Genomic DNA, 6,420 nt, shown 5'->3' with positions numbered 1-6,420 from the left:
TTTATTTTTTTAAACACACATAAATCTGAAACTGGCAACAAGCTGCAGCGTGCAAATGTACCGAAGCAGCTATACGCTGCTTGTTGGTGAAATAAAAATGAGGCATCATGTGACAAAGATTGGCTCACAAATTGGCGCGCGTAAAAGAAGAATATTATCATAAGAATCCAAGGAATATATAAAAGCGCATTTCATTGTATTCTAACGTGATATGATTATTAACAATAATTTTGTATATACGGGTGAAACAAATAACCGAGGGTTTGAATATGTTTATAAAATGATATGTCATTAATCTTTATTAGAAATTCATATGCAAAGATCGAACATTTAGATGTTTCATATTAATAAAAGTAAAAGACTTGAATTTCTCAGATTTTTCAAGGGTAGACATCAAGTATTCGAATCTGTATAAAAATATTCATGTTGATTAATTTTCCTAACTGAAATATAGCATAATGTTATATTTTCATATATTACAGGTGGGTGTTTTTTTTGCGGGAATGCTTTTGTATGGTAAATAATTGTATCTCACTTAGACTTTCTAAGATGGCCGCCCGACTGATATTGCCCATATGGCCGTGAACATTGTACATGTCGTCCTTCTCATCGCTAAAACTGGTCGCCATCTTCATTGTAGGATAATAGCTAAAAACAGAAACAAGAAAATATTTTGTAGCATCATTATATCCGGAAAGCCGACAAAACAAAAGTATGTAATCAAGCCAAGAGTTCTAATGGACCTGTATTGCTCACCTGATCTGAATCGCACACCATTAACATAAAAATGGACCAAGGTTAAATATATCTAGATATACTAAATAAAGTTACCTGTCCAAATATCATTAGAGGGTCAAGGAAATTAATTTAAACATATTTGGTACCCCTTACACTCGCGTACTACAGGCCAAACGCTATCACATTAGGCATGTTGGTTATTGAGAAGAAATCGTTTTTAGCCAAAAAGTTGACGCCGATCTGACAATGGACGCCGCAGAACCCATAACATTTTGGCATACGGTAAAGATGATTTAATTTGTTTATCATAATATTTTGTCTGAATTTGTGCTACAACGGTGATGATACCAAACAATCATATTCCTGACAATATCACTAGACAAAGTTTATTTCATAAAAATGCACAAATTCAGCATTGCATGTAAATAGGCAAATATAAAATTAGGAAATCGTGTGTTATTTAGGTCTATTACAAACCCGGTGAATCTTAGTATACTGAAACAATCAGTTTACATCCAATGCAAAAACAAGGTCCTATATTTTCTACTGCGGTTAGATTTGTATTACTCTGATAGCCATTGTTAGAACATATTAAGCTGGAAACCATCGGTTGTTATCCATTGATATAAACGACGATTTGAAACAAGAACGGTCTCTATCATTCTAGCAACATTTGCCCATAGAAAGCACGTTTAATTGTGCATTTGCTTTTTCAGTTTTTGGACAGGGACAAATTTAACTAAACACTGACAAACGTGAATGACGACGACAATTTGTTGCTTGTGACGTTACAATGGGTGATATTGCAAACTTAACAGACACATTATTATCAATCGGTATTCTCCTTGAACGAGACAATAATCGTTTACGGTCAGTGCTGACAGTTTCCGGTTGAACAATCATGTGATGATGTTGCAATACTGCATTTAATAAATGACCGTATGCTATATGATACGCATAAATGATAAGTTATTATTTTTATCTATTTTTTTAATGTGAACGTTTCAAAGACAAAGTGTGTTACTTGCTAATACGTTATGGTAATAATCAGTTAGAAAACAAATTGAAAAAATCTCAGCAACTCCTCCTAATCACTTTCATCTCATCAAGGATATTCTTCAGAATGTTTATTTAAAGGAGAAATTCTGACGTGATAAACCATGACGTCACATAATGGTTCGCTATAGCGATATCCGCTACACGTACATAGTACATATGAAAAGTCTGAAGTATGTGGTTGAGATTTTTCTTTTGATATATATGTAAATATAGATTAATACCTCGACATTGTCTTCGGTGTATTTGTAGCGGATACAGATGGTTCACTGAGTAGAACGGCTGAGTACCTATACAATGTATCACCTATAGGCGCTGAAACATGTAATAGATTAATGTATTCAAGTTAATGATAGATACGCCAATGGTATCCCTTAATTTATTATTGACATCATGATCAAGGTGTCTGTAAAAGAAAGTCAACATATTCCGCAATTAAAAAGTTTATTTTACTTCATACTGTAGTTCACAGACAGAAAGAGATGCTGCCAGACTGGATGCCTGTGACATGAGATACCAAAGAAAGATCTTGCATATTGTGTGGTCGCAACATGTCACAAATAAGCATGTAAGATACATGACTAAACAGCCAATGCTCACAAACATTATCAGAAAGCGCAGGCTGCAGTGGATAGGACACCTCCAACGAATTGACAACAACCGGATCACCAAACAACTCTACCAGTGGATACCAACCCATGGGTAACGCAGAAACGTTTTAAAACATGGGGAAACGTCATCCAAAGAGACCTCACAAGACTGGGTACTTGTTGGTCTGTAGAGGAGGCAAAAGTGGCAGCTCAAGAAAGATCTATTTGGAAGTTTCTCTCCAGTCAGGCATTATGTGCAGAAATGCATGAAGCTGACTGGTAAGGTAGGGTAATACTCTAGTTCACAAAATGTAACTGTCGAAAGCCATTAAAAAGAACCGAATCAATATGGCAACAAATAGTAAAGTAACAACTTAAACAAAGATACGGAAGTGCGACACATAACTGTTTTTGGATGAGGGGACCACTGTACCAAAAAACAAAAACAACGGAGCGTTTGGTAGCACATGTGAATACCCATAACATAATGGTACTGCAAATCAAAATACAAAGTCAATGCACAGAATAGGTAGTGGTGCTGTTAACAAACACCATTGTAAAACAACGACGAGTTATCAGGAAATTAAAGTAAAAACAAAGAAGTTTGCACTTTTCATTTTTAAGCTGTTTGCTCTCCATACCTTTCTCGATGGAAGCGGGGGGTTTGCCACAGTTAACCTTCAGCGTTTACACAAGGTGTGTCAATTGTAAAAATGTCAATTGTAAAAAAAAAGTTTTTAAATGCAGAATATATAGAAGAAAATGCGAAATTAAGATAGCCTAACTGTTAAAACAGATTACAGGTAATATATTAAATATCTCGAAAGCAAAGGAACAAGGAGAAAAACAGGAAAAACCATAACTTAAACATTTTTTATTTTTATTTTCATCCGTCGTCCAATGTCCCGGTCCATTGTTTTTAAGAATATTTTTTTTTATTAAGACGTATATATGATATAAGTTATGTTCCTTCAACTCAATTTCATGTAAAGGTTTTAATTGATCAAATTTAAATCAGTAAAACAACCCAAATCTAAAACACCTATTTGAATTTTCATTCTTGTGTTGTTGATGTTTGTTTCATAATGTAGTATGTAATGTTTCTAAAATTGTATACATTTCAATGAATCTAAAAGAATTTGAAACAGATAGCTTACACTTCCCTGTGTTTTTCGAAATGCACGTTATACTGTGTGTTGTGTTAATTGCATGTTAGTCGTTTAATTGAAGATGATGTACGCTCAATTGAAGTAGGAACAAACCATCGCCATTGATTTACATTTTTACCGAGATTTTAACCTGGCACTCCCGAACTCTGTACGGTATCCCTTAAATGTCTGGGCAACCAAAGCGAGAGTATTATGACCCTTCAATTCCTTTTGTCTAAATATATTATTGTCTATTCAAAACTAAACGGACACAAATTCAGCTTACCTGTTTGGTTTCTCAATTCCTTCTTCAATGGCTGTGCCTTTAGCTGAGCGGTGTTGCATATAATGATTCATTTTTGACCTTACCAGTTATATATGTTTTAGATAAAAAAAATGTAATTCAATTCAAGTTTTGTTTTTCTTTTATATTTCAATGGTAAAGTGTATATAGGAGATAACAAAGATGTTCCTCAGACGCGCCAAGTGACGTGACTGAAATTTGAGAGATTATATAAAAACATCAAATAATCGAGTAACCCGTGATTTGGCAAAGTAATGTAAAAATAGTTTTTGTTTTGTATAAAAGTAGTTGGTGTCAGGGACGAATGGAAAATAACAAGCGCAATTTTACAATAAGTGACAGCAAAGTGCACAAACCGAAATAATGGGTACGACAACATGTGCTTGCATTGATAAAATAGTTTAATGATTATGGTTTGACACGCCATGTTTACTTATTGACATATCAAGGTCTGCAACTAAGCCTTGTGGCTGAATAAACAAGCTGTCGGGGTTCACGGAAAGTCAGAATGTAAGGTAACATTATTTATCCATCACGGATCGTGTCAGTCACTAAACGAATTCATATCCACAATAATTAAGGAAAACTTTGTCAACAGTCGGTCTTTTGACACCCTTTTTTCCGCTGCTCTACGTATCAGGTTTTCAAGCTTATTAACATACTGAAAGGTAGGGGTCACATACACACGTGTGGAGTTAAAAAAGGTCAAGTTTAATAAACAGTTACCATGTCAATTGCTGATCGTAGTTAAACTCCCACAAGGTATATTTCTCTTTTCAAAAAATGATTTATCAAAGTCATCCGGAAAAATGAGATTCGATTGCATAGTTTCAATTTTGGCAGTGGTGCGCGGATCCTTAAAACTGATTATCGGATGACATGAGCCGAGATATAATACACGTCCACGGGGTTCAGTTTATTTCAGTAAGCTACCGGCTAAATACTATATAAACATGTTTTTAACTTTTCACGAGATGAACTAATTAAGCCTTTTGTTTCTTCAAAAGAAGTTGTTTCAGTCTTTTCACAAATGCGTCTCCAGTGACCTTCAATTTGGGTAAAAGTAATCCTTTTTAAACGAAGTTTGTAGCACTCCATACTATAAAATAACTGGCCAAATATTGTGACTCCATACTCTTTATTTCATCACCTGGATTCACTTTAGTGTTTTTTAAAACAATTGACAAATGTGACCTTGATAATATGTCAAAGCCATTTTTTTCTCAAGCATTGAAATACTCCATTCCGGCACATTACAGGTTACATAAAATAATGCTAGGCCTTTTTGGTCTTAAGAAGAAGTTTTTTTTATAGTTTTAAGAGTTTCGACTACTGTGACCCTGAATAAAAATCGATTTCGTTTTTGATCTCAACCCGAATCAGTAATATTCCATGGTAGCAAGCTTCTTGTCGTATATAATGACTAATGCCCTGTTCTTCAATAGGAGCTGTTTAAGTGTTTTAAAAGATGTGACAGTTTTAGCAAACTAGCCATATACGTATACCCTAATAGGTATATTGGTTACGTAATATCAGAAGACGCCGATCGAGTGTTTGATTGATTTTAGCCCTGTGTGGCAAACTTTGTAGCATCCAATGCTAGCAAGTTACTGATACACTAACACGTCTCTTACGATGTGTTTGCTCTTCAGAAGAAAGACATTTGAGAGTTTAAACATTTTGATATTTCACAGTTCATTACCAAGCATCCCGAAGATGGTATTTGGACAATAAATGAACACAGGGTACTTGGTCAATGTCGAACCCTGTTGTCAAAAGGCTTGGGAATTATGGTCATTAGTTCCCGAAAAAAATTACAGATCACGGCAGCACAAATAGCAAGGATGAAAAACGTCAATGCAGACACACTGTTGCGGATGGAAATTTTTCCTTCAGAATGGTTACTCAACCCGAGGATTAGGGTTAGGATATCCATCAGGTGGGGTACGCGAACGGTAGATATGTATGCCGCAGCCAATACTCGTAAGCAATCGTTCTTTTTCGTGGAGTCCGCATCCACAGGCTCTAGCAAGGGACGCTCTCTCTCCTTAACATTGGGGGATGCTTGTTTATGCCTATCCTTCAATTTGTTAGATTTCTCGTGTCCTCGAGCACATTTCTCGGTTTCAGTGCTAGTAAACTCTGATAGTCTACCACGCTACAACCCCAACGCCCAACGGCCTCACAAACAAGAAAGCAATACTGCCTCAGACATTAATAACATACCATTGAGATTTCCACTTCAGGTCAATGTGTTCGGTTAAATAATTTCAGAACAGATGCAGTGAACTGGATCTGGGGAATTCCTCTTTCACTATATTTTATTTAAAGAATGTGAATTTAAATGTTCTTGAATAACGTACATTGTGAAAACTGTATACATTATGGGCAAGTTTAAACCTTCTGAGAGTTCCTGTGGAAGAATGTTTGCAGTATTGTTGGATGAATTACATATACATAGATATATACATTTAGCGGTAAAAAATATACATTTATATATGTACATATGCTCATGAAGACGAATTTCAAAATGAATTAATTAAAAATCAACAACTTTTCACCCAACCCTCAAAATCAACAGGGT

This window comes from Mizuhopecten yessoensis, unplaced genomic scaffold, assembly GCF_002113885.1.
Source record: "Mizuhopecten yessoensis strain PY_sf001 unplaced genomic scaffold, ASM211388v2 scaffold10275, whole genome shotgun sequence".
Classification (NCBI taxonomy): Eukaryota; Metazoa; Mollusca; class Bivalvia; order Pectinida; family Pectinidae; genus Mizuhopecten; species Mizuhopecten yessoensis.
Note: the sequence above shows the minus strand (reverse complement) of the source record.